Genomic DNA, 25,662 nt, shown 5'->3' on the forward strand with positions numbered 1-25,662 from the left:
CAGGGGAATGTCCCCACCCAGGGAGAGTTGGAGACCGGGCAGCATCGGCCGAGGAGGGTAAACCCAAGACGATGCCTACATTTAGTGTCATTGGTAGGTCTTCGGAAGTGGGTCCCGTTTTGACCGACAGTTGGACACAGACCCCATCCGTGCGAGAGTGGTAAAGAAGCAAGTAAAGTTGCTTGTTCAACAATGTATGACAATGGGCAAGCCTTAAAGTACGAGACAGTCGCCACTTTCAGGGGAGGTAGAAAATTCAGAATCCTGGGAAGGAGGTGGGGTCTTTATTGGGAGTAGGACTCGCTCGGCAAGAGACTAGAAAGGAAGGACCCCTACTTAAATATGAAAAATGGCACCTTTCAAAGATATCTAAAATGTTAAGGGCAGGCGTGCCTTTTTCCGATGCGGGACTCCGTTTTCTGCAATAATTAGGGAGACGAAGAAGACTAACAAGGTGGTACTGTTTTTAAGCTTTGTTTTTTTTAATATGTTGGAATAATAAGCGCTTTGAATTGCCATCCATAGTATAATGCGCTTTAAAAAGTACCCTGAAGCAAAAAGATTAAGATATTCACAAGACAGAGGCTGGTGTGTTAGCAGTCGTACAAAAAACGTGCATTCCAATCCAAAAATTCTATTGCACTTCTTTGCCTTCAGTTTGAGTTTGAAGTGCCTACATTCATTACCGTGTGGTCCGTGTATGTTGTTTTAAATCCACGCACCTTTCCTTCACTGTGGGATGCTGTTCCTTTAAACCAGCCACACTGCAGGGATTATTATGAAACCGGATGTTATTACTGGAACAATCGGGTCACGTGACCTGCAATTCAAAGCTAGTTTCATTTGAGAGGATTTTAAGGCGTGAGCTGCAGAGCACTTTCACTTTGCACTGAAAGTTCAGTTTTCTTGATGGCATTACAGAAATACACTTTTTTAATGTATAGGTAAAATCGACCTGCCTGTATATTGTTGGCTGTTCATAATTCAAGGTAAGCCATTAACCTTTATTGTTTTAAAGTGTTGCACTATATGAAAAGTATTCCCGTTTTACCCTTTCTTTCTGTAGAGTGTGGTGATGTCATTATGTAATACATATCGCAGTTTGATAAAAACCATAGTCCTAATAGATTGTTTAAACTCACGCCGTGCCCTCTTCTCTGCTAGTTCCCTTTGCTTCCACCGGGGTCGGTTTAGCAGTGACGGTGGACTGTAAAACCAGGATTATATTCCAGTTCTTTCTTCCTGTGTCCTCTCTGATAACACTGGGTTTCGGCGTTTTACCAGACATAACACTTATTCTGCGGAGTCTCCAAACAGATATCTATGCGTGGTGGGTTTCTTCCTACGATCGGAGTTAAGTTTCCAACTTTTAGACGAGTTACAACGTTCCCCAGCAGTGTGCATGGAAATATCCCCAAATCGAACATGCACACTTCTTGTTGCCTGTTTTTACACTGCGAGATTGCCATGCCAGTAAGTGGATTTCGTCATTAGCACATGTAAGATTTTTTTCTCAACTTTTTTGCATGATCTGTATATACCCTCATAAAAAGAGGTGCTGTTACCTACTCTTTTCCACCCAGGAAGGCAGTGGTGTAACGCAAAATGATGCCCCCCATGCAGAATGTGATGAGGGGCCCCTGAGTCTACTACACTCCACATACAATCATTAACTTGTGACTGAATGGGGTCCGCTTGAAAGGTTGGGGTCAATCTGGAGGTTTTGGTCCTCCCTGCGCTGCAGGAAGTGTTCCCTGTAACACGTTGTCTTGGTGCTTTAAGTGGAGTCCTCCTGCCAGTGTGTTCACAGAAGGTATCAAATGCCTCTTTTCCACTTGAAATGTGTCTAAGGATGGAGAATGATAGCCCACAGCCAAATGTTAACTCACAGCAGTTAATATTGGAGGAAAGTGAGAGAAGTTACAGTAAAAAATAAAATGAATGGATTACTCTGGAATTTTGTATTGTGGGTCATTAAGTGCTCATAAAGCGTTTCTTATCCATACTGCTAACCACAGATGCCTCACCTTTAGAATACCTCTAGGCACCAGACTGACTCTGAAAGATTAAGGTGTATTTTTCTGAACACTTTAAGAAATTGTGCAAGTCCCATTACTGATAAAGGGCGCAAACCAACTCCTGTTGCCACTCTCAGGGACGTTCCCACAACTGGGCCTGGTCACGGTTAAAGTCTTCTGGTAAGTAGAAGTCGATGCAGAAGAAGGATTTGTCCCAGTACCGCCGCCCTCTGCCTGAGAATTTGTATGGACATCAGGGTGGATCTCAGTATGAGTTCCGGTCCCCTGCTAAGGAGCCAGTTCTGCACCTGATCCTGATGTACCCTGAATTTTCCGGGCTCTCAGTGACCTTTTGTGGCCATGTTGCGTACCTTCAGTACCTTTCCGCCTCTTTGGGCATTAGAGGTACTTTGAGGGATCGATCCCGATTGCTGCTGGCAGACCCGCCCTCTGCACCTTGGGTGCCTCCTGAATATGCTTCTGGGGGAGACACTTCCCTTTGTACTGGGCTGGTTTTCCCTCCTGGGTCATCAACAGAGGAGAGTGCTTCCTTTGCTATGCTGATATGTTGTGCCACTGAGATATTGCACAACACTTACTTCTATGGAAGTCTAGACAAATCTTCTAAATGAAGTTCTACAGCGTGGACAGGCTTCTTCCGAACCTCTGCTACCGTTCAGTTTGGCCATGACCGAAACATTACAGGACACCTATGCTTAGCATTATTCTTGCTCATTGGGGATCTGACAAGTAGCTAGTCACCACAGTACAGCACCAGAGGACCTTGAGTTTTTTAACGTAGCACCCTACGTTAGAATGTCAACTTCAGCTTTTAAATCCAATTCTTCTTCAAAGACGTCCACAAACAGACAGACAGTTGGAAAGAATTGAGGCAATCAAAAAACAAATGTTTTCATCGGATTGTCGGGCCCTGCAATTGGTCAGTCCCAGCTGTTTAATAGAGCAATATTCATATGTGCTCTGGGACATGGTTGGTGTAATTTTACTATCAGTTCCAGAAGTATTTCGGGCCTCCCCAGCTCATATCATTCAGGATGGTCGGGATGTGGTCAAATACGTGATACGTTCTGGACAGGACGTGTCTGACGGATTGGGCAAAGCAATTGAAACTTGCATGGTACTTTGGCGTCACATGTAGATGTGATCTACGGACTTCCCCAGAGATCCACAGGCTTCACTTATGGACATGACTTTGAATGGGTTTCGACTCTTTGGAGAGAAGACTGATTCAGCCCTGAACGCTTTAAAGAGAGCCGTGCCATGGCACATTCCTTGGGCCTTTCTGTTCCTGCTAAGCAATTTCCTCAGAAGTTACATCCCTTTTAGCTATACTCAAGAAGTTTGGTTTACTGGCAAATACCATTGCCCATGCCCCTGCAACAAGCACTCCAGTCCTTTCAGGCTCAGGGATGGGGCTCAAGCACACAATGTCCAGGCCACCAGAGGCAAAAGCCTTCTCAGTGACACCCACCCCAATATAACAACAGCCTCCAAGCCGCTTTAGTTTGCCCTTAGCACTTGACCACCTTGTGGGAGACAGGATCCGACATTTTCTGCTTGGGTGGTGAAATATAACATCCGACAAATGAGTCCTTCAGGTTGTTCAACGGGGCTGTGCCCTGCCGTTCTGTTATATCCTGATTGTATTAGTATATGTTTCTCAGCCTAGCTGTCTCCCTGCTGCTCAGCCAGAGTGAGAGTTGGTATTGGAATGTTGGTGTGACTGTGATGCATGGAATGCCTTGGTGCCTGTGTGGATGAGTGGTGACAGTTGGCGATGGGCTTCACCTCCTGTTGTCTAGTGTGTAAGTCGCCCTGCGCCTCACGTGTTGTTGTCCATGTGTGTAAGTCACCCTGAACCACATGTGTTGTCTAGTGTGTAAGCCGCCTTGCGCCTCACATGTTTTTGTTGGGTGTGTAAGCCATCTCGTGCTTCACTTCTTGTACACATAGTGTTTAAGTCACCTTGTGCTACACGTGTACATTAGTTTCACACCCTCACAATGGGTTGATCTTTTGGGTCTTGTCCCTTACACATTTGGTCTCACCCTATAGTTGTGGTCATGGGTGTTTGTCTAAGGGTGGGTCTCCCCTTTCTACTTACGCTTTTCTGAAATGTTTTGTTAGGGAGGATGGGTTTTTATTGCTTGCCAATATGTTACCTTTCCTTTCTGATTTCGTTCAAACTCCTACAAAGTTGTATTTAAGTTTTGCTTCCCTGAGTCTTGAACTTTTTCTCCACTTATGTATATTCGTGTTTATAGTTTCTCTCGTGTTTTATCACACTTTTATTTTTCATTTAAAAGGAGGGGGATAGTGTTATATCCTGATTGTATTAGTATTTGTTTCTCAGCCTAGCTGTCTCCCTGCGGCTCAGCCAGCGTGAGAGTTGGTATTGGAATGTTGGTGTGACTGTGATGCATGGAACGCCTGGGTGCCTGTGTGGATGAGTGGTGAGGGTTGAAGATGGGCTGAGCAGCAGGCAGGCTGCTCCTGGTGGGGCTGGCATATGACTAGAAGAAGCTGGAGGATAGGGATAACCACACATTTATACAGATGTGCACATTTACCATCCTGCAGCTAAGAAGTTCATAAAGTAATACATGAAAGACAACTCGGCTATGTCTGGTAAGACACAACGCATTCCTTTCTGCATCTTCTGCTCACATCAAAGCGTCTTTTGGAGGAGCACCTGTCCATCTTGCTTCAAGAGGTGCTAGCTTCTTTGGCCAAAGGATCCATAGATAGAGCCGATGCCCGAGAAATAGGGATTGGCATTTGCTTCCGTTATTTCCTTTTGCTGATGAAGGATTACAGCCTTTGCCCTATTTTAGATCTATGCCCTCTGAACACCTTCTTGCAGAAGGACACATTTAAGATGGTCCTGGTGGCCCAGTTTTCATCTTCCCTGTGTGAATGGTGGCTTTGGGTTTGTAGAATGCCTACATTCATATACCTGTCCCGCATTCCCACCAATGCTACTTGCGGTTCTTAGTTGGTACAGCTTCACCAGTGCCTCTTCGGTGTTTATGAAATGGTGATGGCAATGGTCGTGCCACACCTTGTGCTGTTGAAAATTACAGTCTCATTTACTGAAAAGTTGGGCTTTTAAAAAAATAATAATAATATTCCAGAATAGTATTCATTTACTACCTATGGGGGATCTGAACAAGATTACTCTTTTTACTGTACCAGTAAGTAAAACTTTAATTGATTGATTAATGAAATCAGTATGAGTTACGTAATGAATAAAGCCGATAGTTTCAGAATCAAATCAATTAACAAGACCCTTCATAATACCAACATAAAGAAGTTTCTCGTATACTGCATCCGTAAATTACACAATGTGGGGATGGTGCTTTCTGTAGTTTCTTCAAAGTTATTTAGTCAATTTCAGCTCTTTATCTGCAGTTAATTGTTGGAATTGTCCCTCATTTCAGCTGATGTGTTTACTGTTACTCTGTAAAAATGGCCATCATGTCCGTAGACACCTTACGTGAGTCTATACACATTGTAACCTGAATATAAATGGATAATTAAATAAGATCAAAAGAGGGGCAAGACTTGACATTTCTAACATTTTTGGTGCAGACATTCTGCTGTTATAGGAACTAAACCTCCTGGTGATGAGATGTCCTTCCCACTTTCAGCACAGGTTCTAAGTTATGGTGCATTTTAGGTTCATGAAGTGGCTATGGGGGGGTACTGATGCTGGTTAAAAAAAGAAACCTACCCTTCATACCAGAAAAAACATGGAGAGACTCTCATGGGTTTTAAATCGTAGCTTTTTCAATATTACTAGGGAATTCTGTATCCCTGTTAAGCATATACGCCCTACCTCCACTGACCTCCACCTTTCTTGAAAGAGTTGATCAGCAAATATCACAACTCCCTGATTCTAGTAAGGGGTTACTAGACAGTCAGACGGATAGAACTAGAACTAGACCACCCACCCAAGCAGGACCTACACACCGTGCCAAATTCCTCCCTGCAATGGGCATGACCCAACTATGTCATCACTGCCAACCTGACTAGTGACAATACATTTTTTATTTGGGGGGCACACAAAATGTTTTCAAGATTAGATTGCTTTGTGGTGCTGGATACTAAGTTAACCGATTTTAGGTAAGTGCAAATTGTGATGGTGACCCGAAATGACCACTCACTGGTAGAAAACACACTGGGCTGATGGGGAGGCAGATGGTGGTTGAGTGCTTAGTGGATGACGGATTGTAAATGTAAAGCCTTCATGAGGAGTAAACTGAAAGCTACTTCTCACAGAATAGTGGCTTTGTCACCTCCCCTATAACCTTCTGGGAGGTATTCCAATCCTCCATCAGAGGTAGGGTTATAATGTATACAGTGGGACACACCAGATGCAACAAGAATTAGTGATGGAGCTACAAGCTGTTCTTCTGAGGTTAGAATCCTACTATGTTATCAGTTTAAACCATGAAGTACCTAAGAACATAAAATCAAATTGACCCAGACCATAGTGTGAGAGGCAGAAAGCGTGTAATTGGTCTCAGAGAGCTGTGGGAAAAACAAGCAAGCTACTTCATTGGCTATGCCAATGCAAAGAGAACAGAAGACACATTATTGGCATACAAAACCCTTAGAGATAAATGGTAAAGGAACATCATCCAGTTGCTCAGGCTTTTGAAATGTATGACTGGCAATTGTATGTGAAAGGAGATCCCCAAAATTCACCTCACTCAGCGAGTTCATATTAGACATTTATTTATTTACTTATTTTAGGAGTTTTATATAGCACTGGCACGACCCAAGGGGTATCAGAGCGCTTTACAGCAATGTATACGACAGAGTCTTAAACAGTTAACAGTACATAAGTAATAAGAGATACTATATAGAATAAAATTCAGTAGCATATGGTGAAGGCTTCTATTCAGTTAGAGCCCAGGAATTTGGTTGAGGAGTTGAGGTAACGTAGAGCGGCCATCTTCCAGGGGGATAGAGATGACGGTTGAGGAGAAATTCTTTTAGTTGTCTTTTGAAACTTGTGAAGGAGGGATTGGTTCTGATATGTATTGGGAGAGAGTTCCAGTTTTAGGGGCATCGCCTAAGATCGTGAGAGGGCTTTTTGATTCTGTCTTTTGGGGGGGATAAGGAGGAGCGTATTGCAGCTTCTTAGGTTTCTCGATTGGCCTGCTTTTGTGAGTTTGGCTGCGAGGTAGTCTGGTTTGCCAGTGTGTAGTGCTTTGTGGGTAAGATGGACCGTTTTGAAACAACTTTGTTTTGATTGGGAGCCACTCTAAGTTTTGCAGCGTGGGGGAGATGTGGTCATGTTTCTTGGCTCCTGTGACCATTCGTGCTGCTGCATTGAGGGCAACTCTCATAGGGGCTGCATGTTGTTTGTGTGCTCCAGTGACTGTGGCATTACCATAGTTTAGTCTGAACTGAACTAGAGCTTGTGTTGCTCTTTTAAGGTCATTGGGTGGAAGGAAAGGCTTGATTTTGTTGAGTTTTAGGCTCTAGAAGCCACTTTTTGCAGTGGAGCTTATGTGAGAGTTCATGTTTAGTTCAGAGTCCAGAGAGATCCCCAGAAATTTAGCGGAGTCGCATAGAGTAAGCTTGCAGTTTAGAGAGTCAATGTTGTTTATCCATTCTTGGATTTGTTGTGGTGGTTGAGATTGGAGAAGGCCATAATTTCATTTTTTTCTTGGTCGAGTTTGAGGAGGTTGAGTGATAACCAGGTAGGAACTTTTGAGAGTTTGGAATTAAGTTGTTGAATGTTAGCAAGAGAGGATATTTCTAGGTAAACCTGGTTTACGAAGTACGAAATATTTGCTTGTTTTAGAATGGTAGTGAGGGGTTCCATGTAAATGTTGAAGAGTATGGAAGAAAGGACCGAGCCTTGTGGCATCCCTTGGGTTATGGGAGTTATTTCGGACATAGAGTTGTTGATTTTCACGAGTTGGGAATGGTTAAGTAGAAATTAAGAAAACCATTTCAGAACAGTGCTATCAGCTCTGATATGTTTTTGAAGGGCATCTCGAAGTAACTTGTGATCAGCCGTATTAAAAGCCGCTGAGAAGTCAAGGAGGACAAGCAGACATCATTTGTTTGAGTCAAGGGAGTTGTGTATGCCATCTATTATACTCAGTACAGCTGTTTCAGTGTTGTATCTCTTTTCTGAAACCGGACTGGTGTGAGTCGAGTAGGTTGTTGGGGACTAGGTGTTGGTTGAGTTGAGAGAGAACACATTTCTTGAGGATTTTTGCTAGGAAAGCACGGTTGGTAATGGGTCTGAAGTTCTTGTGCTCGTTCTGATCTGCATTAGGTTTTTTTTAGCAGGGGATGACTTGGCCTTGTTTGAGGCAGCCGGGTTTTAGCCCGTTGCTTAAGGAGCTGCTAATGATCTTGGCCCTTAGAGGGGTTAGGGTGCGATTGAGGTTTTTAGCCACAGCAGCAGGTGGTGAATCTTCGAAGTGTGGGGAGGGTTTGGAATTGGCAATCACCATGGAGATGCCCTCTTCTGGGAGGGGTTTGAAGACCTTCCAACTCTTGGGTTTGGAGGTCGGTCTTTGGTATTGGGCTGGTCTGGTTGTTAAAGAGGGAGGAGTCTCAGTTTTGGGGATTATGGAGTGAGCAAGGGTTAGGGTTATTTCCATTTTGGGCAAAGAGTCGCTGGGTTGGGTTTGTGGGTGATAGCCTAAGGAGAGCTCAGTATTGTTGATTTTCTCATTGATGAATTTGGCTAGGTTGTCACATTGTAGTTTTGAGGCGGGGGGTTTTCTTAGGAAGGTTTCGAGGTTTGATTTCGGATGATGTTGAAGAGCTCTTTGGGGAAGTTTTTGGCTTTGTCTAGGGTGTTTTGGAAGAAGGTGGCTTTCTCTTGGAGTGTGTTTTTTTTAGTTCCTACATTCTTTTTTGAGTTGGAGGAGGTTGTTTGGGGATGGTTTTGCTCTCCATAGTCTTTCAGCGATTCTCAGTTTTCTTCTTTCAGAGTTGAGGCCTTTGTTGAACCAGGCTCTCAGTGGGGTATCTCTCACCTTTTTGTGTTTCAGGGGGGGCTAGTTGGTCGAGTGCAGTTTCCATTGTTGCATTGTAGAGGTTAGTGAGCTCATCAGTATTGAGGCTGTCTGTTTTTGGTGGGAGTAGTGATGATATTTTTTCTTCCAAGTCCGGGAGAGGGATAGGATTGAGGTTTCTGCACCATTGATGGGTAATCCGGGCTCGGGTAGGTGGCGCTGTAACTTGGTTAATGTTGAATAGAATGATATGGTGGTCTGACCATCAACTGGGAGAATGTTATTGATACTCATTATTTTGTTTTTGGCTATGATGGCATCTAGGGTACAGCCTTTGTTGTGGGTTTGTCCCTTGCAGTGTTGGGTGAGATATTTAATGAGTAGGAGTTAATTTAGAGACTATATTAGTGTGTCCTTCTCATTGTTCCAGTGAAGATTGAAGTCACGTAGGATAATGTTGTCGTAGTTAGAGGGAGCAGTGTATTAGTAGGTCAGATAGTTGTTCCCCGAAGGTGGGGGAGTTTCCTGGTGGGTGGATAACAGATGGCATTTCGTTACCTTGTTCTCTTTTTGTCTTGGGTTGGTACTGAGGTATTCGAATGTTGAGTAGGAGAGGGATTTTATTTCAGCTATTTGATGCTATTCTTACGAATGATGGCTACGCCACCACCGCAATGGTCTAACCTGTCCTTCCTAATGATATAGAAATCTGAGGGGACTAGGAGGTTAAGGATCGGATAGGATGATTCATTGAGCCAGGTTTCGGTGACAAGCGCAATGTCGATGTCCTAGTTCAGTATGGCCTCAGCCAATTCTGTTGCGTGTTTGGTTGCTGACCTACAGTTTATTAGCATGCAGTTTACCTTGATGTGATTTTGGGAGGGGGGAGCCAAAGATATAGCGGTGAGTTGTGATGGAGATCTTAAAATCCTAGGTGGATTGATGTCTCTGCCAGTTCCAGTGATCACCTGAATGTTAGAGGAGGGAGGGGTCGGGCTGTCCTGAGGTCATATGACTTGGCAAGATCCATGGCCTCTCTCACCGGCATCCTAGGGCTCATTCTTCTCGCTCTGTCATGTTGGTTGCTGAGAAGTTTGGTGCACCAGCTATTCGTTTTGGATTTGGGAATGTGAGAGGGTTCACTGATGTTTGAGTGGGAGGGGATACGTGGGTGTTGGGTAGGGATAGGGGAGGCTTAGGTGTTGGTAAGGATTTTGTTTATGCCCTGAGTGATTATCTTGAGTTGTCTGTGAAGGCGGGTTAGGCTTTCAGTTATGGATGTATTGGGCATACGGATCTGTGGTAGGAGAGATTTTAGTTGTTTTTCCGCACACGTGCATTCGGTTAGTGTGGTTGCAGATACTGGGTTCAGGGTGCAAAGGGGAGGGGAGTTAAAGGGCCGGTACGTTTGTTGGTGTTGGTCGGGGCTTGGGTGTTCTCGAGTGGATGGACTGTGGGTAGTGGTGGACCAAGTGTTTATCACTGAGCGGGTTGAGGGGAATGAGTTTAGCGAGTGTCCTAAAGCTTTTTTGGTTGTGGTTTGGGTGGTGGTAAAACGAGTGTTAGAGGAGTTAGTGGTAGGTAGAACGGGGTTCGTGTATTTAGTGGGGGAAATGGGGTCGTTTTTGGAGGGAAGGGGGTGGAAGGGATGGAGTGGAGGGTGGGGGGCAAATGGCGTAGCGGTGGAGTGTAGGTGTGTAGTGTGCAGTGGGTGTGAGCGTATGGTAGGTTTTGTGAGTGCTATTCTTTGCATAGAGTTCTGGGGGGTGGGTTGGGTAGTTGGAGGGACTAGAAATGGAATTGTGGAGTCTAGGAAAGATGAGTTCAAATTGGTGTAGGTTAAAGTCGTAGGCTTGGACCTTGACTATGCAGTTTCTGTATAATGTAATGGTGGCATTGCCTTTGAAGGCAGGTGAGTTGGCAATCAATAATTTTTGACCGTGGGGGATGTTGGTGGCATTAGTGACTTGGAGGCGACTTGTTATGTTCTTTCTCCACTCAGCCTGGTCAGTGGTGTAAAAAATGCGATCTGTTTTTGTTTTTCCTTTGGAGGTGGTGTGGTAGAGGTCTGCAATGAGTGTATCAGGGTGTTGCTTAGGTAATCTGTGCTTAAAGAGTCTGGTGGCTGAAAGGTGGGGGGGTAGGTGATGGAGAAAGAGTGTGGGCCGTGGGGTTTCAGATAAATTTGACTTGTAGGAGTGAATGGTTTAGTGGTGGTCTGGTGGCGTCGGCGTGTATTTCTAGACATCTTTCCCACTAGGGGGGTTTGTATGGAGACAGACTATAGATAGTGATACTAGAAAGACGGGTATCTAGAGGGATGTCGGAGCACTATTCATCGGGCCGGAGTAGATCCTAACATTGTGGGCCTTCTAGGGGAGGAGGGAAGTAGGTTAAGAATTAAGTGGCACATAGATTTGAGAAGAAAGTAATATGAGAGATGCTCTCCAGGTGGAGCTCTAGTACAGTGGATTATGGCATAGTCTGCTATAAGATTGATCTGTCGGGGCCCGACCGTCTCCGATTTTCTTTTTCTTTTTAAAAATGTTTAAATCTGGAGTGAGGAAGTGACAGGAGGGGAGAGTGGGATAGCCTAGAGTTCTGCCCGTGGGGAGGCGTCGTTTGTGAAGGTTTTGAGGAGGGGTCCCACAGATTGGCCCATATCAAGATAGGTCAGGTGCATCAGGCAAATTCAGAGTAGAGGGGAGTGGTAGCCAATGGAGCCTTGAAGGGCTTGTAAGGTGTGGGTTTTCCCTACAAATTCAGTTCAAGGAGAAAGTAGAAAACATGATGAGAGCCAGGGCTTCTAATGATATGAATAAATGCATGATTACGCATTTGTATCGCGCATGGCTACCCTTAGGCATCCCAGCGCATTGTATATAGTGAGGGATTGTGCAGGGATGTCTGCTCCCTTTTAAGATCAGGGATTCCTTAAGGCCATTCAAAAATTGCAGTTCCATTCTGAGATCTAGGTATTAGAGGCAGAGCTATAGTCCTTCTTTAATTACAGCTTAATCTATATGGAAGTATAGCCATAGTCCTTCTTTAATTTAAGATGACTTTACCTGGGATTAAGTCCTTTATTTGTTTATAATTCCGTAGCGACGCCATTTTATGAAAGTGTATCTAGTGGTGAGGTAGTAGGCAGGGGAAGGTGGTGAGAGAGACTCACAAAATGGCAGAAAGACCTCCCAGAGTCCTGAAAAGAGAGGGCCAGGGGCTGCAGTGCCTCAAAAACTGCGATTTGAGAGTTGGTGGGGAGTTAAAATGCCTTTCTCGTCACTCTCCGGCACATGCAGTGCTCTCCGCTGGGCTGGGGGTGACAAACCTTGGTCTTGGGTACGGAGGTGGGGAAAACGACGACGTTGAGAGTGTTGTTTAATGGACATACCAATGAGACAGCTCTTTAACACCTTGGCTGCTTTAACACCTGTGCTGAATATTATGTTTTCCCATTGTTCATGACGAGCTCAGCACGTCATGAGCACAGCTCAACTGTGCCTCATGACGAGCTGAGCTCGTCATGAGCAGCGAAGGGATTAAGGAAAGGAGGGAACTCCTACAGGAGGAAATAAGTGATGAGGAACTAGCCCCAAGACATTTTAAAATCGAAAAAAACACCTGAACCCAGTGGCTTTGGTTGTATGTTCTTTCAACGAACTCCGTTGTAACGCATGCCTTTACCACGCATGTGTTACTTCGGAATGCTATGTTCACGCTTGTCCTTCTTCACGTTTTTTCCCGTGGTGACGTCATACGTAGAAAAAAAGAAACGGCCGTTTTCTTCCTCTGCGACGCCGATTGCCTTCCTTCTCGTCTAAAGGTTAGTGGTTTTTTTTTGGGGGGGGGGGGAGGCCACCCCCAACCCCCCTTTTTTTATTTGTACCCTTTACCACACATGCCTTTACTACGTACCTCGTAGTAAAGGTATGCGTGGTAAAGGCTGTCGTTGTAACCACGCATGCGTTGTAATGCATGCGTGGTTAAGGTATTTGTTGAAACGGCGTCGTTGTAGTGGCCGTTTCCCGTGGCTTTCACATTGAGTTCTTTAAGGATATTGCACGAATGACCATACATGCTCTTTAAAAAAGGCTGGAAGAAGGACTTTCAACCTCAGACCTGCCACTGGATTTTCGGATTATTGACATACATTAATCACCCTGTTGCCCAATCTCTTTTATTAATGTTGAGGCCACCATCATCGCCAACGTGTTAGCTACTCACTAGATTATGTTAATGAGGATTTGGTGTGTGGCTTCTTTCCTTGGAGGCCCACAAGGCTCAACATAAGCATGTTCATATTGCCCTGGACCTTGCTGACTGAATGAAGTCTTATTGGCACTGCTAATGGTGGACTTTAGGAAGGTGTTCAATTTGGTTAGTTGGGACTAATCTTTTGCACTGTTGGAAAGATCAACGAGAGGCCCAGATTTCTGGGGTATTCACACCTTCTATATAATCTTCTAGTAGCTGGGATTTAGAAAAGTGGACTGCTCTGGGAGGACTTCCTACCAGCACTAGGTACAGCAGCCCTTTATTACCATTGCTTTCCCCATTGCTATTGAGCATCTGGTGAAGTAAATTAAGATAAACGTTTTCCAGACGTGGTTTGAATGCGTATCCAGGCTCGAATATCTCTATAAGTGGATAATTTACTGATCCACTTATATCTTCCTGGATTATCTTGATCCAAATCCTTTGCCAATTGTTCAGCATGAGAATAAATCTTTCCAAGTCAGTTGTCTGTGTAGTTAGAACTGTGGGCTGAGTCTCAGTACGATGATAGAATCGGGGTGATGAACATAGTGGCATACTACAGAGCAGCGTATCTGATAATGATAAATTAATAACTCTACAACACAGTCTGACCCTGCGTTTACAATAGATAAATGGGCAATGGTGGCACAAACCTACTCTGCTTCCTCAATAGGGAAAAAGGTCACCCAGCAGTGCTGCAGGTGACAAAAGCAAGAAAGATAATCTTCTATTAGGCCCTACTGAGTATAAGCTTGCATGGTGGAAAGAAGTTCCATGGTGGATGGAAAATAAAGTTAAACCAAGTCTGTGCCTTCAAAGGTTTACTTTGGTGGGACGTTTGTTGGTATTTTGAAATTGGGAGACATAATGACAGATACCACTGTATGCTCATTCACAGACCATATGAATCCGCTATGATAAGCACACGTTTTTTTTTAATACCTACTATTGAGACATGCTTTATATTAAAAAATTAAAGACCTCCCTGATTTCAATCCACTAGAAGCTAAATTGTTGATGGGAGACATGGCTCTTGGGAAGATATTCGCTGTTTACTGATCATTGCACAGATCACGATACACTCCCTACACGCTTTTGACACTCTTAGTCTCACATGTGAGAATGACTTGGCGACATTCACTGACTAGGAAAAGCAAATAGCTAGGATGGCTCTGGGAGAGGTAGTCAGCCAGTCAGTACAATTCAATGCCTACATTGGCTGAATCTCACAGGCCATTGGTTATGCTACTTCGGGACATTCAACTCACCTGTCTACCTGAGATGTGGTAACACCTAGAAAGTTTTTATCCACACTATATGGTGGTGCCCCTTGATCGGGCTTTTCTGGGAGGAGGGGAGTCGCTTGCTGAATGAAGGAACGGGGTGGTGACTGGGCAAGTATTCCGAAATAACTCTACCACATACGTCCTGTGATCGATATAAATTGGCACTGGTATACTTGTAGTTTGTAACTGCAAAACTAGACATTAGAGGGATGGACATGTGGGGTGGAGTTGCCCATATATATCTCACGGTGATATCTAAAAAAGCGTACTGAATTTGGAGTGAATGGAAAGACAGCTATGGAATAGCAAAGGGGTTGGGGGCAGACAAAGAAGTGTTGCTATACATTTGTTATGATCATGGTTTACGAAGGGAAACAGATGTAGAAGAAAATCAAAGGTATATTCGAATGCCAGCTTAAACGTGAATGTGGCGATGTTAGGGCGACGAGAGAGTCAAAGAATGAAGGTTCTGCAGTGGAACCTGTTTTGCTGCTTCAGGCAGTTTGAAAGGGAATGTCATCTGACCCCGTCTGTAGCAGACCTGCCCTCTCTCTGCTGAGGTATTGCCATCTGAGGTTTCAGGTCATTTACGGGCCTTATAACTAGAAACCATGCATCACTTTAACTGGAATGGTGTCTCATGGCTAGACCACAGCAAAAAGTATAGAAAAAAGAGAACAGAAATCATACAAAAATATCTGTCTGCATCTTTGAATCAAAGAAGGTAAACACCTAATGCTGTGTTGCAGGCCGAAATGGACACAGAGTAGATGTTGATTTTTCCCTGTCTGATTGAAATTTAAAAGGTAGAGAGGAGAGTTACTTTGAGGGTGTCAAAAGGAATGTGCATAGAGTCCATTAACCTCTACTTCCAAAACGCTTGAAAGTAGTTTGTTTCACGCTTTTAATACCAAGGAGCATGTGAAGACTTGTAAAGTTTCATGTTAGTAAAGTCTAATGTTTACTGGTTCCTTCATAATGTTGGCTCTGGCATTTAAAATACCTAGCTAAGCACATGGTATGTGATGATGTGTTATACGTACTTCCTCCATATATTTCACTCCTGCAGTTGTGTCAGAGTGACGTTGCACCTATCCAATTAGGAAAAGCTCTTTTTTTGCCCATATGATTATCCTGCATGTATCCTAAATAGATTGGGCAGTCCCTAGTTAAGTATCAACTCTCTCAGCTTTCAGTATGGTGCGATTGAGTGAGTGGTTAAATGTTTTAATAATTGAGTGACTAAGGGGGTTATTCAGAGTTTGGCGGATGCATGGTGTTTGCAAAAAAATTGGCGGATCTCTTGTCCAATCATTTTAGAGTGTACACACTCTGCTTCCAATATATTTGTAGTGTAACAACAGAGTAGGGAAGACATCTGCCAATTTGTGATGGATGTGCTGCATCCGCCAAATTGTAAGTATCCTTCGAAGTTCCTAGATAAGTGATCAAACGGCAATTGCACAATCTGTTGATCATTAATGTAAGTTTTGTCTGGTGAAGTATGCAAGATTGTAGAAGCCAGTCATAAGTAACTTGATTTACTGATCACCGGTAGACCTATAGAACTATATAAGGGATAAAGTACCCACTAACGTACATTCTAAGGATATTGCAAGTCACTTTGGAATTCTCTGACCATATAGAGGATTGAGGCTGGAGACTGAGTACCTTTATAAGGTTATAGAACACCGAGGTGACTTGCAATATCCTTATCATGCCCGCCAGGGGTTGCCTTATCCCATATAATACATGTTCACACCATCACCTTTCCAACAAACCACTTAAAATCTTGGTGTGTAAGTCTTTTATATAACACAGCGAGCATGTTTGCAAACATGAAAAATAAAAATAAAATCTCTAGGGGAGAAATTTGGAGGCATTTGTAGGACTTCAAGTCCCAACAGCAGCAGGCCCAGGAGATGGGTTCCCATCTACCTCACCTATAGCCAGTGAGATGCGTATATAGTGAGGTGGCAAGCCCTGCATTGCATGCTGCATGAGTACGTCGCCCAGACAAAGCCCAGTGTAAGGGCAGGCCCATCTGCGCCCAGACAGGGCTGTGCTGGACCACTCCCCTTGAACGTCTGTGACCAAGTTGGGATGAGTGCCATTTCCCTGTTCCTCGCCTGCTTCCACATCCGGCTGACTGTGTTATGAACTGTGCATCTGAGGTGCTTTTAATGGCATTATCCCCGTGGCTACATTACGTCTTCGGAGCAAGAAGGGCTGTGCTGTCCTCATTTTGTTTTTTCCTTTTGACATTCTCTTGGGGTTATCTCTGGACTTGTGTGTATTCTTCCATTGCTGTACAGCCTGGGCAAAAGGAAAGGCGTCAGTAGGTCCTTGACTTTATCTCCCCCGCCAAAGCAACATTAATAGATAGGATGCTGCAGAGGGCCATAGGGATTATTTCAACAAAGATTGAATTAAGGGAAAGAAGACTGTCGTTGAGTTAAGGGATGTTACCACCACCCTCCTCAGCTATTTCTTCTGGAGTCAGTTCACCTAATACTGCCCTCAATACCATCCCTTGCGACTTAGATAGGGATGGTGTCCAACTAATTTGTTCTTCTGTGTTAGGGCAGCACATCGATTTGTGCCGGGAGGGGCCCTCTTGGTCTTCTCTAGCACTGAAGCGATCCAAACTTGATGTGGATCGCTTTAGTGCCAAGACATGGAACACCCTCCCACTGAGCCTACGACAGACCCAAGACCTGCTGACCTTCAGGAGGACACTAAAGACCTGGCTGTTCGATCAGTAGCAGACCCTACACCCCCAGCGCCTTGAGACCCTTGCGGGTATGTAGTGCGCTTAACAAATGACTGATTGATTGATTATGGAATTTAGGTGAAAGGGAGTATGGTTCCTTTGAAAGGGGGCTGGGCCACTATCCCTTGCTAGGGAGGGGAGGTCAACTGGTCAATCATTGTGACTAGTGCATTTCATGGATGCTTGTATTGCTAAGGTCAGAGACATTGTGCATAGGTAGTTAGCACCTGTTTTAGTGCGTATGTCAGCTATTGAACAAAGTATTAAAGACATTATAGCGCTATTACCCTCCGCTGCCCTTTCTGATAAGCACGGTGGTGTACCTAATTATCAGAACTTGTGCTTGGGCCCCACCAAGGATAAGGCTGTATGCAGAAATTAAGCCAAATATTCTCAGCATTGTACCATTAATATTGCCTCGAGTACAAGTGCCCTAGGAGTGCTGCGCCGGTTGGATGGAGAGCCGACAATGTTTACACATCAGAAGCGCCAAGTAACTTCTGGTAGGATGGCACGGAGGGTAAATGGTGATGCATGGCCTGATCAACTACCCAAATCCCAGATAGACAGCCTTCAACAGGTGGCTGTCAATGAGAGAAATAATGATAGTGAAGGGCCGTCTAATGCTGTATTGATTAACCTACCACCAGCTTGCTGCCTTTATGTGGCAATAATGGTCACAGTACCACCTTTGGCTTCAGGTATGACCAGAACCCTGGATCAGCTGAGGAACGAAGTTCTACTTTGGTTACACTCAAAGTTTCCTACTGCCAGAGCTGACCAAATTTTAATGACAAGACGAGTTAGATGGATTGTACCTGGAGAAAAGTCCTTCAAGGGAGATTGCTTCATTATTACTTTTAAACGACCCAGCAAAGCGGATAAATCATTTAGAAGATCAACGATGTTAACCCCTCTTGGCAGGTATATTCTGCTTCAACCCCTGGGTTATTTCTATCGCATTCTGTGTCGAGGCCCAGAGGTGCCCTTTCATTGTCCGCACGATCAACTGTCCTTTAATTACTGTCCACCTTCTACTACTATCCCGTTGTCTAATCTGTTTCAGATTCTGGGATCCCTGCAGGAGGATGATTGATTTTCTACTACTAATGAACATGATGGTGATATGGGCGGATGGGAGGCAGACTCTGAAGCCCAGGTGTGGGGTTGTCAGGCTCAGGATCTATGTGCATCCACATCTGTGACTCTTGCTTCAATTGAATGCCATGAATCTACTTCATTGAGCAACACTGAGGAGTTAAGACCCCATTATATGTCCTTGAACGTTACTCGTTGTGGTCATAATGAGGGATAATATTTTGATACATGGAATGTTTGTTGGCTCCAAAGTAAGTTGGCTTCCCCATATTGGCCCCACATCACTCTGACTCCAGTGTATTTTGTATACAGGAGACCTGGTGTGTCGACCCAATTCACATTGAAGGATCCACTTTCTTTTTCTTAGGAGCCAACTCATCCCCAGCAGGGCGGGCTAAAGGGGGTTTTCAGATTTGAATTTCAAACTTGCTACCCATTTCCATTAGGAAAGTAATGTCTCTTTTATCTTATCGCCAGCTTCTCTGCTGTCACTTAAATATGGCCCTGATTTGATTATGGTAAATTTCGACATCAATGTTTTTGACTCCACCCGTAGTAATTTAGTGCATGCTTTGGATGCGGGGAAGGAGGCGTGTCTGCGGTCAATTCGTTCCAAATACGCTTTTCTCTGGGTAGTTGATTTGAATGTCCAGAAATGCCCCCTCCCGGCAAAGCAGGTATGTGGAATAATTAATGCTGTAGGGGATGGAAACTTGCCTTTTGATCATTCTGATTGTGGGAGAACATTGAACTTGTTGATTTTAAGTATGAACTTATGTTTTTGGAAATTAGCTGAGGGGATGTTAGTGAAACAATTCCCTCATTTATTGGTAGAAATGCATACTCTGTCACGGACCATGCCTTGATCACCTCTTCTGCCAAAAATTTGTTTGGTACCATTAATATCACTCCGACAGTGAGCGACCACAACCCATTAATGATTTCCATGACAATTCAGACACAGGAAGTTAAAGGAGCCACCTGTATTACATCAGGCCTATTGGTATTAGGATAAAGTGGTCAGGAATTAACTCATGTAGAGTTTTGTAGGAACTGGGGACAAAAAATCTTGGCGAGTTCAGTTATTGTTTAGGAACAGATGTGGAGCATGGACGCCTTTAAGCAGATTACAAGGTCAGTAAGTTCATTGCTTATACGTCCTGCTCGATTAGGTAATAGGGGAAAACAGGGATGGTTTGATCATTAATGTACTTAGGCATCCAAATTGTTTAGGGATGCCTTTCACTGATCTCCCAGGTACTATACAGTTGTTAAACATGTATGTAAGAACTATAAGCAGGCATGTGTAGCAAGGAAGAAGGTATTACAGGAGGAGGCTTGGTCAATCTTGGCCAGGGGAGTCAAGACAATAGACAACACACTGTTCTGAAATGTAGTGAAGTCTTCTTTCCTAAAGAATGACTCGTTGCCCAAGCTTACCTCTTTCGTTCTCTGCAAAGCATGGTTAATCATTTTTCTGTCATTTCTAATCCCCATTTGGAGGATGTGTTACTAAACGGGGGCACGGGAGAACAGTTTATGACTCATGCTCCACTGTCCATTACCCTGGACGAGGTTCTGTTCGCATTAGGTAAAAGTGCTGAGGATAAAGCACTGGGGCCAGATGGAGCACCAGTTGATGTATCTAAAGCCATGAGGGTGTTGTGGGGCCCCATCTTGGCCAGGGTTCTTAATGCGGCTGTTGAGGGGTCAATTCCCCCCCTCCTGGGCTTTATCAATTATAGTCTCTATTTTTAAAAGTGGAAATAAATCTGGCCCTTATTGTTTTTGCCCCATCTGCCTCCTGGATTCCTCAGCCAAACTAATGGGTAAGAGCCTCCTGCGTAGGCTGGAGGAGTGGTTGAGGATCGCTCCATTATGGCTGAGTTACAATATGGATTCAGGAAGGAGCTGGGGATAATAGACCAATGTATAAATCATAAAGTGCTCATAAGGAAGTATACGAGAGCTAAGGAAGGAACCCTCTACTTATCTTTGCTGGCTTAAGCAGTGCCTTTGATTAGGTAGACCACTCTATTCTCTGGTCCACACTAATATCTTTGGGAACCCAGAGGGGCATTGTCAGTTTTCTTGCATGTTTGTATGAAAACGTGTCCTCAGTGGTTCGGTACGGTCAAATGGGGAATGTTCCCCCCGTTTAAGGGTAATAGAGGAATTAGGCTGGGGTGGGTATTGGCATCTTTCCTGTTTTCGTTGTTTATTAATGGGGTAGATGGCACCCTCCGGACCTTGCAGGCTGATGCACCTACTATTACAGGCCATTCGATACCTATTTTATTGTATCCCAACGAGGCTGTCCTGCTATCAAGGACACCTGTTGGCTTTCAGAAACTGATGAATGCGTTTGCGGAATTTTATGGAAGTTTAGAAAATTATGATAAATAAGACTAAAACTTACAGGATGGTTTGTGGGAGAAAATTGCAGAAGTATAGGACTTTCGTAATTAGGGGTTCTCCTACCAAGAGTGTTATTTCATTCATTTTGGGGGTGTTATTTAGTAATAATGGATCTTGGACGCAACAAGTTCAAAATACCCACCTGAGTTTGAGTCAAACATGTGAGGGAGTCTTTAGGATTGCCTGTAAAATTGGAAGTAGTCCAGTCAGAGAAAGGATTGAAATATACAAGGTGAGAGGGCTGTCTACTGTCAACTTTGGCAGGAACCTGTGGGGTTATGCTCCTTGTAACGCCCTACATGTAGGAGAGAACTTCTTCCTCAGGCGCTATTTATGTTTGCTTGCCTCTACCTCCTTCCCAATAGTCCACAAGGGGGCTGGGATGAGCTTTTTGGAAGATTCACTCTTAATGAAACCCCTCCTGCTCTGGCACTCTATATGGACAAAGCCTAAACTGGTTTTACTCAGTCTGTCATCATAGATTGCTTAGTTTTGAATCATGCGTTCAGAAATCCCTGGCTCTCCTATTTAAACGGAGCGCTAAATCAGTTGTTTGATATATCTCTCTTGAGCATGGTTCACAAACAATCTTTTCTTTAGAGAGGGGTGTAATTAAAGCATATTTTCTACGTTACAGACATGAAAGTAGGATGTGTTAAGAAGCTAGGAATCTTTCTGTTGTTCCGTTCATGTCAATAAGCTATTAAACTGGATTCCAACCCTATCTGAGTTGGGCGACCAATACGCAGCATCGTGTTGTATTATTCAGATTGCAGTAGGGTATTGTACACTATCTAGTTGCCTTCCTGGAAAAGAAAAAACGCCCGTTACCTTAGACTACTTGTCCTTGCGATAGAAAGTACAAAGTACTCAGCATTTTATCCTATCTTGTAGATTTTGTTAGGGTTTGGGGAGGAATTACTTAAAACCTATCTTCCTCGCATAAAATATCATGGATTATAAATCAGCTTTCCAATACATTATTGCACTTGATAACCCATTAGTTTGTTTTAGAACTGCACTTTACATATGGAGACTATCCATTATAGGAAAGGCACTGTGTAAATATGGATTAATTGGCTTTGGTATCCTTTTTATTGTCTTTTTATTGTTTTTAATGTATTATATTTATAATCTTTATGTACTTTGCTGTGCAGAATAAACACATTTGAATTGAAAACCTCAAGTGGAAAATTTAACTCCTCCAAAACCTGTTAGGTATTTGTTGCAAAGAGATTTTAAAAACAGTGCAATAAAAAAGAGCAGCAGTAGCTCCAGACCGCATCTAAGAAGTGCAAAAAACAAACCTATTTTTTCTGCTTATCATTTTAAGCTTTAAAATAGAGCAGTAGAAAGAAACGTAACTTCTATTTTCGTTGCTTTAAACAGCTGCTCTAATTATGCGCTGTGACCTGACCTGCCTTTCACCTCTGCTGCTGGCACGGGGAGCAGAAATTGTGACATCAGAACTCAACTGTGATAACCTATAATAATCGAGTTCTAATGTCTTGCCTTTATAATCGGTAACTTTGGGCATCACAAGCGATATAAACAAAAAGGCGAGTGAGAAGAAGAGTTGAGCCCGTTCTTCTCCTCATCAATAGGTCAAACAAATGAGAACAAGCTCACTACCATCCCAATGTGATGTCACGAATGTCTTTCACTCATGTCTCAGACAAACCATTAGGTGTATTGAAAGAACCCTCACCCACCAACCTGGTTGATGGCATGCTTCATCATTGGGTTCCCACCTAGGATGCAGAATGCATCCTAGGTGTGCTACGACGCCTGTTACAGTGGAGCTGATTTTTTGGTGAGACAAGGTGAATTTGTGAGTGAGTTAATGCTATTTGTAAAACGTAAATAAATACGCGAAGGTGTCAAGGCGCTAGCAACTGTGGGAGAACAAACATGACCCTAAAAGCAGTTACTTAGTGAAAAGCCAAGTTTTGAATGCCTTCCTGAACTGGAGGAGGTTAGGGATAGATTGGATATGAAGGGGAAGTCAGTGCCATTCAGTTGATGTGGTGTTTACAAAGCTCCTTCCTCCCCAATTCCTTTGTTTAAACCTTCGGACCACCAATATCCTAGCTCCCGAAGATCTCAAATTTCTCTTTGAACTATACCATCTAAAATATTGTTTAAGGAACTCTGGGCCGGTTCCATGGAGAGCCTTATGTGCAAGACAAAGAGCCTTAAACTTAATGCCCTGCCTTATAGGCAGCTAATGAAGAGGTTTGTTGGCTTGCGATGAAGATTTGTGTTTGGGAATCCCAGTTAACATTCTGGCCGCTGTATTTTATAGGACCTGGAGTCTGTAGAGGTATTGATGCTGCATGTTAGAAAATAAGGCATAGCAGTAATCTAATTTTGCTAGCACTTGTGCTGTGATCATAGTTTTTTGGGCATTGATTGGGATGAAAGGAAAAATCTTTTCTGAGCATCCTTAAGACCAGGAAAGCTGAAGACGTGGCCACCTTAACATGTAGTCCAAACGTTAATTGATAGTCCATAACAACCCCTAGGTTTTGACCTTGGTAACAGGGGTGGGGAGGGCACCCAACTATCTGGCCACCAGGTTGGGGCCCATAAAGAAGGATTATTTCTAAACAGGATAACCTCTGTTTTACATGAATTAAGTTTTGAACATTTGAGGTTCATCCAGTTGCCAATGGCTGCTATGCAGTCATGAAAATGTACACCTGTTTGGTTGTTGGGGGATGACAAGGCTACAATCAGCTGGGTGTCATCAGCATATGAAGTAAGTTTCAGTCCAAAGTATCTTATAAGGGTGGCCAGAGGTTTAACATACACATTAAACAATGTGGAGCTGAGTCAGGACCCCTGTGGGACCCCACACATGACAAAATGGCTTAGACACAAGTGGGTCTAAAGCCACCACTTGTTTCCTGTAAGATAAAAATGATTCCAATAGTTTCAGGGCTGACCCCTCAAAACCGATAGCCTGGAGACTGTCGGACAAAATTCTGTGATCGACCGTATCAAAGACTGCTGATACATCGAGGAGTACAAGCGCAGTGCTAACACCATTGTCAACTATTGCTCTAATCTCTTCTGTGGTTTTGACAAGAGCAGTTTCGGTATTGTGATCACTTCTGAACCCAAATTGGGTATTATCTAACAGTTGGTAGTAGGATAGAAATTGTGCTACTTGCTTGTTCAAGGCTTTTTCTATTATCTTAGCTGGGTAGGGTAGCCAGTAAATGGGCTGATAGTTGTTTGGGTCACTGGAATTTGAGTTGGACTTTTTAACAGTGGAAGTATGGACAGCTCCTTCCAAGTGGCAGGGAAATATCCTGATTTCAACATAGAATTATAAATGTGGTCATGCAGGTGGCAACGGTTTTCCAATCCAAATTAATGACAGTCTGCAAACGGGGATCCATAGGTGACCCTGATTTGACAGTTCTGATCAGAGTCATCTCCTGGGATAGTGATAGCGGTGAAAATATTGTAACTTTGGGGCATTCTTCAGATACCGTCAGATTCGTGGGGCCTTTCCCATTTGTTGCCAAATTTTGATCAATCTTTTATTGATTTGAACAATTTTATTCCTAAAGATATTAGCCAAGGTATTAACACAAGTCCTTACTATTAATTTTATTTGTAAACTTTTTCATTTTTTGTTACTGACAGAGTGGATAGACGTGTAAACCGGGACCTCATATTACCATATGTTCAATATACCGTAGGTACCAGTGACACCTGAGATTCAAACATCTGAATAACCAATGATCATGATCATACGTTTACAAGTACATATGGCTGTCAGGGAGGCCTGTACATAGCAGTATTTTGAATCATCGCTCCCCTCACTGTTTGACCCTCTCTCTCTAGCATTTGAATCACTTTGATTATCTGCCGTCACATCTGCAGTTAGAAGATCCCTACATAAGTGTCTCCACATGCTAATTTCCTCTTCCAATTTCTCATCTTTCCTGCATGCTTTCATTTGAATCTCCTCTGAAAGTGACCACTCTCACACATCCTTCAACCGATTGTCTACTGAGGGGGAGCGTTTGCTCTTCCATACTATGGCTATCCTGTGTCTTGCTAATACCAGAGTTATTTGCAACACTTTATATGCCATCTTACGTTTCTTGTGTCTCTGTACTTGTCCCAACAGGCAATGCATGAGGGTGGCCTCCACTCGAAGACCGGGTCCCACCATCAGTTGCTCAATGTCCTCTTCCAATTTCTCGTCTTTCCTGCATGCTTTCATGTCAATCTCCTCTGCAAGTGACCACTCTTGCAAATCCTTCAACCAATTTTCTACTGAGGGGGAGCGTTTGCTCACCCATACTATGGCTATCCTGCGTCTTGCTAATTACCAATGGTATTTGCAACAATTGATATGCCATCTTGCGTTTCTTGGGTTTCAGTACTTGTCCCACCAGGCAGTGCATGGGGGTAGCCTCCACTCGAAGACCAGTTCCCACCCTCACATGCTCAGTTGCTCGTAGCCAAATGCAGAAATCTGTGTCTTCCCTATTACATCTAGGACACTCATGTGAGCGATTAGGATCATATACACCAGGAGTAATATACACCAGATACAGAAAGTTAGTGTATTCGCTTTAGGCGAGCATTACAGGATACTGAATGTGTTAGAGTGCATGCTGCTTTCCAAGTCTTATCTCCCATGTGCCCATGCAAATTTCCATCTCAGGTGGCACATGCCCTAGGTGAAGGATCTTTGAATCCACCCTCATGCCCTTATACAACGAGACCAATTGAAGCCCAGTCCCACACATGAGTATAATACATCAAGCTTT

The 25,662-nt window shown here is 43.7% G+C and overlaps 1 protein-coding gene across 1 annotated transcript in view; it reads left to right on the forward strand.

Annotated features, from left to right (window-relative positions):
- Nucleotides 1-858: 858 nt before the first annotated feature.
- Nucleotides 859-25,662, forward strand: part of LOC147663025 (rab effector Noc2-like) — a gene marked incomplete at its 3' end in the record, with an annotated part of 255,635 nt that continues 230,831 nt past the window's right edge. Inside the window, exon 1 of the mRNA XM_086950723.1 lies at nucleotides 859-989. The remainder of the gene's footprint in view (nucleotides 990-25,662) is intronic.

This window comes from Lissotriton vulgaris, unplaced genomic scaffold (genome assembly GCF_964263255.1).
Source record: "Lissotriton vulgaris unplaced genomic scaffold, aLisVul1.2 SCAFFOLD_2283, whole genome shotgun sequence".
Classification (NCBI taxonomy): Eukaryota; Metazoa; Chordata; class Amphibia; order Caudata; family Salamandridae; genus Lissotriton; species Lissotriton vulgaris.